General features: G+C 37.6%; 1 long non-coding RNA gene across 1 annotated transcript; it reads left to right on the top strand.

Annotated features, from left to right (window-relative positions):
- Positions 1–337: 337 nt before the first annotated feature.
- On the top strand, positions 338–10,500 carry LOC145521223 (uncharacterized). The gene is made up of 4 exons (XR_014065245.1): positions 338–444; positions 6,932–7,059; positions 9,896–10,009; positions 10,148–10,500. It is a non-coding gene; the product is annotated as an uncharacterized LOC145521223 (long non-coding RNA).
- The last annotated feature ends 797 nt before the right edge of the window (positions 10,501–11,297 follow it).

Raw genomic sequence — 11,297 nt, 5'->3', positions numbered from 1 at the left:
TAAGGGCTCTTCTTGGCAGGAAAACTAGAAGTTATTTCATCTGATTAGGAATCATACTGCTGCTGACATCTTACCACATGTTCAGCTGCATTGTGTTTCATTTCCATGAGGTATCCGACAAAAAAAAAAAAAAAATATATATATATATATATATATATATATTAGCAGCAGTTAAGAAGTTCTCAATTTAAAGTTTATAACAGTTCAGTATAAAGCCAAACATACACCAATCTGTTTATTCATTTATCTATCTGTGCATGTGTGCATGCTAAGTCACTTCAATTGTGTCCAGCTCTTTGTGACTCTATAGACCATAGCCCACCAGGTTCCTCTCCATGGGAATCTCCAGGAAAGAATACTGGAGAGGGTTGCCATGGCCTCCTCCAGGGGATCTTCACAACCCAGGGTTTGAACCCACATCTCCTGAGTCTCCTACATTGGCAGGTAGGTTCTTTAACATTAGTGCCACCTAAGAAATACCCTATTTATCTATCATCTACCTATATTTATCATCTATCTAGTCGTTATTGTGTCTCACTCTCAGTGAATAAATCAAAGTTGAATTGTGTTGTTATTCATTTACTTTTTCTGTTATATATATATGTATATATATGTGTATATATATATACATATATATATTTATTTTTGTGTTCCTTATGAATGATATATATATGAAGAATAATTTTTACAAATATTCACAAGAGCTTACTATACGCCAAGCATGCTTCTGATAACATATGTATTATCTCATTTAATCTCTAGAGCAATAAACACTATCTCCATTTCACAGATGATGAAAGTATACTTTGTTTTCAAAATGGAAGCAGAATAGTTAGTATATTTATAACATTATTTGAAATATATAAACTATTAGCTTGTAGTAACATAGAGTAAAAGGTCACAGGGCTAAAATAAACTCACCAGCTAGTTCTTATGAAGTAATATTAGAATGTGAAATGTTGAAAACACAAGTGTAAGTCAAGAAGATGGAATTATACTGCATACTAGCATTATGTAGGCCTAGAACAAGATGGAGTGATTGTCCAATTCAAAGTTATAAGCACAAAGTAAGATCATAGAGGCAGAGGAAAATAAGCTACTAAGACATTAAGACTCAGTAACTCTACATAGGCGACATAACTGATATTCCATTCAACTACAACTTGTTGGTGCAAGGTCTCCTTTCAATTCATGGAAAATACTTCTGAGACTCTAGATATTTTCCTGGCATGAGCTTTGTGGGTAAGAAAGGTAAACATACAAATGGAATAAGTGTTAATTCCAGTAAGGACAAAACTCTGTCTCCTTCAAAATATAAAGTGTTTGATATAATCACCAAATGGCTGCCTATTTGTCTCAAGAAAAAAATGATAGAGGACTTTGTGTTAATCTCTGTTACTGAAATCTGTAACTTCCAGGAGTAAAAAAAAAAAAAAAAATCATCCCTTGTTGTTGGGTTTACTGCATATGCACGTGTGCATGCTAAATCGCTTCAGTTGTGTCTGACTCTTTGTGGTCCCATGGACTGTAGCCCACCAGGCTCCTCTGTCCATGGGATTTTCCAGGCAAGAATACTGGAGTGGGTTGACATGCCCTCCTCCAGGGGATTTTTCCCGACCCAGGGATCGAATCTGTGTTTCCTGCATTACAGGTGGATTCTTTACCGCTGAGCCACTAGGGAAGCTCCTTATTTCATACTGCTGCTGCTGCCCCTAAGTCACTTCAGTCGTGTCTGACTCTGTGCAACCCCATAGATGGCAGCCCACCAGGCTTCCCCGTCCCTGGGATTCTCCAGGCAAGAACACTGGAGTGGGTTGCCATTTCCTTCTCCAATGCATAAAAGTGAAAAGTGAAAAGTGAAAGTGAAGTTGCTTAGTCGTGTCCAACTCTTCGCGACCTCATGGACTGCAGCCTACCAGGCTCCTCCATCCATGGGAATTTCCAGGCAAGAGTACTGGAGTGGGTTACCATTGCCTTCTCCCTTATTTCATACACATGAATGCAAAAGCTCACTTTCATGAATCCATTGCTCCAGCACAGAATGACTACGTCATGTTACTTCTCCTCCTCTACACATTAGACAATAAGTACACAACTGAAGCACTGACCTCTGTCATCTATCACCAAATACTTTGAAATCACCAACAAATGGGCCTATGATGCATCAGTTGTCCATTCTTGACTAGCACCAAACTTTAACCCAGGGTAGCCTGTAAACTGGGCCCAAGTTCTTTCCTCTGCCATTTGGTTGAAAGGATCCCTTATATCCACTAGCTGTAGGTATGCAGGGTAGTAGGAGAAGTGGTTGACAAGTTATCTTTTTTTTTTTTTACTGTTTATTTAATGTACTTTTCCCTTCTATGCCTGTACCAACCTAATCCCAAATATATAATTTTATTGTAGTGCTGTGAATCTCCACTGTGCCCACTTAACCATAGATTTTGTGTATTTCATAATTCCAAGATCATCATGGGCTCTTTCAATCTCATAGTCACTTGGTGTTCTAAAAGCAGCCCCTTCACAGCTCTGAGACCTTAGAGTTAGATCCTGCTATGATTTTCTTTATAGCCAACATCTGAAAGTGATGATATTCTTAAAATTTGCACATCTGCAAGAGTAGTATTTCATACTTTGCCAAAGTTGGCAGTATGATGACCTTCAGATCAGTTCAGTCGTTCAGTCTTGTCCGACTTTTTGTGACCCCACGAATCTCAGCACGCCAGGCCTCCCTGTCCATCACCAGCTTCCGGAGTTCACCCAAACTCATGTCCATTGAGTCGGTGATGCCATCCAACCATCTCATCCTCTGTCGTCCCCTTCTCCTCCTGCCCTCAATCTTTCCCAGCACCAGGGACTTTTCAGATGAGTCAGCTCTTCTCGTCATGTGGCCAAAGTATTGGAGTTTCAGCTTCAACATCAGTCCTTCCAATGAAATCCCAGCACTGATCTCCTTTAGGATGGACTGAATTAATCTCCTTGCAGTCCAAGGGACTCTCAAGAGTCTTCTCCAACACCACAGTTCAAAAGCATCAATTCTTCAGCGTTCAGTTTTCTTTGTAGTCCAACTCTCACATCCATACATGACTACTGGAAAAACCATAGCCTTGGCTAGACAGATCTTTGTTGACAAAGTAATGTCTCTGCTTTTTAATATGCTGTCTAGGTTGGTCATAACTTTCCTTCCAAGGAGTAAGTGTCTTTTAATTTCATGGCTGCAATCACCATCTGCAGGGATTTTTGAGCCCCCCAAAATGAAGTTAACCACTGTTTCCCCATCTATTTGCCATGAACTGATGGGACCAGATGTGACTTTAGCTTATAATTTTCTTCTTACAAAGTTTCCACTTCAGTTAAAATAAGCCAGTCTGCTTCAAACTCCTTAAAATGACCCATGATTTCAAGTGATACAGTTCCATGTATCTTGATGCCTAATTTTTTACCTTAATTTAATTCCAATTAACCATAGATAAAAGCTTTAAGAGTTTTGATGCCACCATATACCAAGTATTATCACTGTCCCACTAATACTGGTATAATCCAGATATAATCAAATATCTCATTCTGATGCTCTGTTTTTGAAGTTCATTCCCCAGAAAGTGATGACTTCTTTATTATGAAGTATAATTTTGTAGAGGAAAAGTGAAGAGCACGTGGGATGAAATCTACAAGGCTTGTGACATCTCTATTTTCTCTTGTTGCCCTTTTCAAATAATTCAAATAATTGTACAATTATTTTCCTTTTAGATGGGACTTCAAGCCCCTTGAAGGCAGGAACCCTGTCATGTTCATGGTTATATCTCAAGCACCAAGCACAATGCCTTAGTTGAAGTGTTTAATGAGTCATTAAGTGAATAAATACTGGGGCTTAATTCAAGGTTTCAAACAAATTGTATCATAAAGCAGAACCCCTTTGTGTGTGCAGAGACTGTGGTTAGGCTTCAGAAGGACAAAGATTCAGCCACAGAAACAAGAAGAGTGATGGAGCCCAATTCCTGTAACAAAGGAGTCAGGCAAAACTGAGCCCTTCTGCTTATTTAATGCAAAGGAGAAAGAGTCAAAAATATTCCTTCTGTCTTTTTTTTTTTTCCCTCATCTCTCTATTAAAATAGAGAGTGGTGGGTGAGTGTGGGTAGCAACTTGAATGTTTGAGAGTTCCTATGAAAGGATGAAAAAGCAAGGGAGGGAACTCATAAATTGCTCGGTGAAGGTGAGTTCCTGAGGCTGCTGAAGGTTTTGATGCTAATAAAATTGTGCCAAAGAAAGCTTATGAGAGCTGTTAAGAACCAAACCACTCTGCTTAACTTGCCTTTCCAGGAGAAATGATGCTGTTTGTAGTGGACTCACTGGAGAAATAAACCATTTTAGCGTCTTTCAAAGTTTCCATTTCTAAGAACTGTTGCCATCAACCACTCTGAGAAAAGCACAAGTCAACAAGCCCCCACAGCCAGAACTGTGCCATTGTTCTTGCAGGCAGGTGCCATTGAAGGACTTCAGCCTGTCACGTTCAAATGGGATGTTCGCCTCTCTTCCTAGAATGTACCTTATGTTTCACATGACAGCTCCCTGATGACACAGGTTTTAAAATATGTTTGCCAGTACTTATTAAAAAGATATATTGCCATGGAATTTTAAATGGAAAAAGTTCTATTTATCGATTAGGCTTTGAGATGTATATTACAGGTGAAGTGGCCTACTTTTTTTTTTTGATTTGTTATGAATTGACTGGGACAGACAACCCTCTTAGATTTCTTCTTGTGAAAAGTTCTAGGACCCAGTCCTCTACTCTTCCATCCCCCTCAAACTCCCACAAACTGAAATTAGTCAGTTTCCTGTCCTTTTCTTCCCTCTGTTTAGACCTCTCATAATACCAGACTGTTTTCTTCTTCTGTGGATTTTGAACAATTTCTTGCTTGGAGCTCTATCACATTCCTCATTGCATCCCCCATATGTGTTCACTAGGGACATACTGGTGTTCAGTAAATACTTACTGACAAAATAAGGGAATATGTACCTGATAACTTTGCAAATGCATTCAATATTAATTTTTTCCCCCTCACCTATAAAAGTTGCTTTTTGCAGGTCTTCTCTAAATATCCTTAACTAGTTACTTTATTCAAAGCTTCCGTTTCTCTGGCTTTACAACTTTGATCCTTGGGATCTCTATTTAAACGAGCATTCCCTTGTGAGATATGATACTTTAAGCTACTGCTTTTCAAACTTTTTAACAGGAGAATCCTTTTGCTGATTTGGCCGAAGTGAATACTATTTGCTCAAAGGACTTAAGCTTGCAAAGTCCAGCTTACTCACACTGGTTTTTTAACAAATTGCCTGTCCTCCAATACATGTAACAATGACCAGGAATTATACTTAAAAAGGAGCATAACAAAAAGGATAGGTGAAGGGATTGCAGGTTGAAAAGAGAGGCAAAATGGAAGGTCTGTGCTTCTGCTTTTTCTTCCTAAAACCCTACTACCAAGCAAAGCTTTCTCAAAGATGAGCAAGCCTGAGTTGCAGAGCAACTCAATAAACTTTTTATATTCATTTGGAAGTTTCAAAAACACCAATTTATAACCATAAAGTTTTCCAAAAGTTTATAGATAAGTTTGTTGTTTGAAATTCAAAAATACACTTTGCCTGTAGGAATAGTTTATCTGTCTTGATTAGGTTCTTTTACCCATTTATCCTCCTAAATGCCAAAAATATAGCACGGTTTCCAAAGCACTAGAGAACCTCAGTGCAAAGAAAATAGTTTAGGCACCTTCAGTGAATTGAGGTCTCTCCAGCTCAGACTCCCCGGCTCTCTGCTCTCCACTCTCTCACAGTCAAGGAGAATAAAGATTCTTAGTACCAGTAGTATCACCATGGGCAGAGCTATAGGAGGCCGGGTCAAGGACAATGAAAGACTTGAATGGAAATGCTGAACAACTAGAGCAGACACCCTGACATACAGGAGCTTTAAACTGTTAAAGAAGGAAACAACGATGACCTCTTTCTCCAAATCCTTCCAACTCTGCCAGGCCAAGTGACATTTTTTGTTATTTACTTTTTATTGAAGACCTCAAGAAATGACTAATTTCTTTTTTTTTTTTTTGGTCTCTTTTGAAATATCTTTTATTGACGGACTAGATTTCAGATTAGAAATAGAATAGTTTTTTCTCTCTGTCTCTTTTTTCCTTTTTCCTGTCTCCACTTCCTTATCCCTCTTTCTTTTACATTTTAGATTAGCTCTATTTTTTCCATAAGATATGGAAAGGGGTTTAAAATTCTAGAGTAAAAACGTATGGCTGAATTCGTCAGACTTCTGTGCTAATCTAGTTGTTAAAATTCGGAGCTCCCAAAGCAAGGGGCATGGATTTGACTCATGGTCAGGGAATGTCTTGCCTGGAGAATTCCAGGGATGGCGGAGCTTGGTGGGCTGTCGTCTATGGGGTCGCACAGAGCTGGACACGACTGAAGCGACTTAGCAGCAGCAGCCGGGAATTAAGAGGGTTTCCCAGGTGGCGCTAGTGGTAAAGAACCCACCTGCCAATGCAGGAGACATGAGAGCCACAGGTTCAATCCCTGGGCTGGGAAGATCCCCTAGAGAAGGACATAGCAACCCACTCTAGTATTCTTGCCTGGAGAATCCCATGGACAGAGGAGCCTGGTAGACTGCAATCCATGGGGTCGCACAGAGTCGGACAGGGCTGAAAGCAATTAAGCACATAGTGCACACAGGGAAATAAGATGCCACATGGCATGGCCAAAAATATTAAAAAAAAAAAAATTGTCATAGGCCTAAGAAGGTGAGTATTTATTACAATAGGATGTACTGAGGAGCTAAAATGGTGTTCCTAAGAGGCATGAGGTCTCAGGTGGCACTGAAGGACAGCAGTAGAAATTGATGGGGATGTAGCTTCTCTCCTGTCTTACTTTTTCTTGCCTCCAACAGCCAGCCCAGGCCCGTGGTCATGAACATTTCCTACAAATCCAGTGAAGAGGTCAGACTAGAAATTCCAGGAGAGAGTGCACATTGGAAGAGAAGAGGCAGGTCACTCCAGGCGTTGTCTTGTGGAAAGAGTAAGAAGAAATAATGAAGAGGAGGCTATTGAGAGGGAAAGCAGATTTTCCAGAGTCCACTGGTCATTCTTGGCTGATTATTTATGTGTAATGGACAGCTAAGCCACCTAAGTCAAGGACTGCCTGAATACATCCTAAAGGCAGCAGTGGCCTACTTCATTAAATGCAACACAATGTTCTTAGAATGGTGTGTCAAAATAGAAAAGTAATTGCTAGTCTTATTATCTTAAGCTGCATATGCCATGACCTGAAAGTCAGTATATAACAAGAAATGTTTCCTTAAAGAGGTGAACATAATTTCCCAGAAAATTAACATAACCAAAATGAATAAATTAGCAGTCAAAGGAAAAAAAAAATCAAACACTCTTTATTTTTAAACAATGCATATGCTACAAAGGACAAAATAATTTATATTTATTTTCATGAACTGGATTTATCTGTATTAAGATAAGCTTCTTATTTTACTCTGAATCTTTCTCCTAAGCAGAAATTGTACAGGGATAATGAATGTATAAAACTTGAGAGGTCAATCTATCTAAAAATAATATGGAATTATCTGTAATTTTCTCAATTAAAAGAACATTTATTGTGCATGAAATAACCTTCTTGTTGAAAGTCATGTACCATACTTTCAAAAAAAGTAGAGGAATCAGAACAGAGTTTATGTTTCACAGCTAAATGACAAGTATTCCTGCAAACTTGAAACTTTCAGTAATAAGTTCAAATCATTTTTATAACCAATTATTTGGCATTTTTATAAAATGCATGTTCCCTAGAATACGGTAATTTATATAGGAAAAGTTTCTCCCACAAACATTGAGTTCCATTTATCATGATTTTTTTGCTATTAAATCAATTGTTTGATATATTATTAAAATAAATTCATTAGACTTTTAACATACTGGTAGAACCAGTAGGTCAGCTGCTAGTCATTGGTTGTTAAATACAAGAAAAGGTGTTTTCAGGACACATATAATAAAAGGCTTGCCAATTTATAAATAAAAAACTAACCCCTCCCTCAATAAGGTTAAAATAAAAGATGCAGGAGCAAACATATGACATAGTTTACTGTTGAGAATTTAGGCAGTGTCTTGACAATAACTCTAATTAAAGTTGCCACTGCTTTGACCTGATTAGACAGAGAACAATAGTACTGCTACTCGTTGTCTACCTTAGGATGGTAAGCAGTGGATGATATATAATATCTTTTGACAGTCATGTTAATTATAACCTAGCTGAATGCATTTCTTTAGAGTAGTTGTTTTAAACAAAAGGAAAGGAAATTGTAGCGAAAGCTGTCAGATTATTTCTGAATATTGCTAATGACTGTATCTAATAGCTAAAAATGTTAATTTTCTTGAGTTTTTTCCCCTTATTTTTACAATGTATTCATCATCTTTTCCACAGTTCCACAGGGGCATTCACATAAGAGCATCTGAATTATCAAAGTAGGTCAAAGCAATGGTCAATCTTTCTCAATAGTAACATTTCAAATTTATTTGTTTCTTCTTGATTTGGCAAAGTGAGAACAAAGACCATCCCTTCATAAGTTAATGAGTTTAGAATTCCTTCATTCTGGCTTCATCATGATGTGTGTGTGTGCTCAGTCATGTCCAACTCTTTGCAACCCTTTGGACTGTAGCCTGCCAGGATCCTCTGTCCATGGGATTGATCAGGCAAGAATATTGGAACGAGTAGCCATTTTCTCCTCCAGGGGATATGTCCGACCCAGGCATTGAATCTGTGTCTCCTGCACTGAAAACAGATTCTTTACCACTGAGCTACTGGGGAGTCATTTTGGAATAAATGTATTTTATAGGCAAAAATATTAGTAGCTTAATGGGTGAAGAGTATACAGTGTGATTTCCACTGTAATATCAAACTATGTCATTACTTTGCAATGCTGTTAAAAAAAGAATTTTGAGAATTACTCTGGTTCTAATTTCAACATATATTATCCACCATAGTCATGGCAAGAATTGTATTGCCTAGAATATAGGAATTTTAAGCTACTGAATATATGCTAGACAGATAATGTGTATGGCTACCTTGATCATGATTTTTCTTTCTAACCAATATTTTTAACTGAAGATACTTTATATGAAAATGTTGAAGCCATTGACATTTTCAAGTTCTTAGTCAAGTCAAAGCCTTCCAGTCAAAATGAGTGTTGGTAATTATTTGGCTTTTAATTTTAAAACTTTTATTTATATGGCATTTATCTCTAATTTTTTTCATTGATCATCAGAATGGAGTGAGTTGAAGTAAATTAGACCTTATCTGATTTTCCATGGGTCTGATTTGACCAGATATCAGTTGAATGCATCAAAATTAAAATCAATGAATATTTATTTATTCACTAATTGCATGTATGTCCCAATTTTGGTAACATAGTACAATAAACTGAAGTGTGTTCGCAACCACAACTCATATGTTGAAACCCTAACTCTAAATGTGACTATATTTGGAGATAGGACTTTTAGAATGTATTTACTGTAACTGAGGTTATAAAAATGGGATTCTAAATTGGTAAAACCTATGGCCTTAAAGGAGGAGGAAGAGAACTTTCTTTCTGTCTCTGCCATGTGACAACATAGCCAGAAGTTGGCCATCAGGAAACCAGGAAGAGAGCTCTCACCATAGCCCAATCACACTGGCACTCTGATCCCCAATTTTCAGTCTATAGACTGTGAGTAGTCTGTGTGAGTGATAGTCGCTCAATCATGTCCAATTCTTTGCTACCCCATGGACTTTAGCCTGCTAGGCCCTTCTGTCCATGGAATTCTCCAAGCAAGAATACTAGACTGCGAGTAAGTACATTTCTATTGTTTCACAGGGAAAATGCTTCTACAACCAGCAGGAGGCAGAAAAGTCTTTCCAAGATTTTGTTGAATCCTGAAGCATGGATTTTTACACTACAGGAATAAGCAAGCATTTCTGGTTGGCAAAAGTGTGTTGATTGTAATAGTTCCTATTTTGATTAATAAAAATGTGTTTGAGCCTAGTTATAATGATTTAAAATTCACAGTCTGAAACCATAATTATGTTTGCACCAACCTAATAAATAGTGTTTTTTTCTTTTTTTCAGATATTACAGAGAAAAATGGAAGACCACACATGAGATAACTTTGCAGGCCAGGATTGAAAGTGATATATATCAATTTTACTCACATTCCACTGGCCAGAGTTCAGTCATATGACTACATCTAGGTTCAAGGGAGGCTTGAACGTGTATCCAACTCTTTTCCCAGGAGGAATAACAGAAAAAAGATAATGTGGAGCAAGGCAGCCTCAGTAATATCAAATCATTCCTTCTAATAAGCATACTCAAACAGTCTTCAAAATTGTTGGGAACTAACTCATTCCTTCTACTTGTGTTTCACTTATTTTTCTCTCCTTATTGTGAAAGGCAGAATAAAGCCCATGTCCCAATTCCTGAAACCTGTGAATATGATATCTTACATGGCAAAAGAACTTTGCAGATGCAATTACATTAAAGATCTTAAAATGATGAGATTATTCTGGATTTCTGAGTGGGCTGAATGTAAACAGAAGGGGTTTTAAAGGGGAAATTAACAATAACACAATAATAGTGGGAGACATTAATACTCCACTCACGCATATGGATAGATCAACTAAACAGAAAATTAACAAGGAAACACAAACTTTAAATGATACAATAGACAAATTATATTTAATTGATATTTACAGGACTTTCCACCCCAAAAATACATTTGAATCGGTTCTATTGAGATGGATGAAACTGGAGCCCATTATACAGAGTGAAGTAAGCCAGAAAGAAAAACAACAATACAGTATACTAATGCATATATATGGAATTTGAAAGATGGTAACGATAACCCTATATGCGAGACAGAATAAGGGACACAGATGCATAGAACAATTTTATGGACTCTGAGGGAGAAGGTGAGGGTGGGACGTTCTGGGAGAATAGCACTGAAACATGTATATTATCATATGTGAAACAGAACACCATTCCATGTTCGATGCATGAGACAAGGGCTCAGGGCCGGGGCAACGGGATGACCCAGAGGGATGGGATGGGGAGGGAGGTGGGTGGGGGGTCCAGGAAGGGGAACACATGTAAACCCATGGCTGATTCATGTCAATGTATGGCAAAAACTATTACAATATTGTAAAGTAATTAGCCCCCAACTAAAATAAATAAATTTATAAAAAAATTAATTAATTAATTAATTAATTAATTTAAAAAAAAT

Source organism: Giraffa tippelskirchi, chromosome 1, assembly GCF_054371585.1.
Source record: "Giraffa tippelskirchi isolate mGirTip1 chromosome 1, T2T-mGirTip1v1.2.pri, whole genome shotgun sequence".
NCBI classification, from domain to species: Eukaryota; Metazoa; Chordata; class Mammalia; order Artiodactyla; family Giraffidae; genus Giraffa; species Giraffa tippelskirchi.
This window is presented reverse-complemented; position numbering and strand designations above follow the sequence as displayed.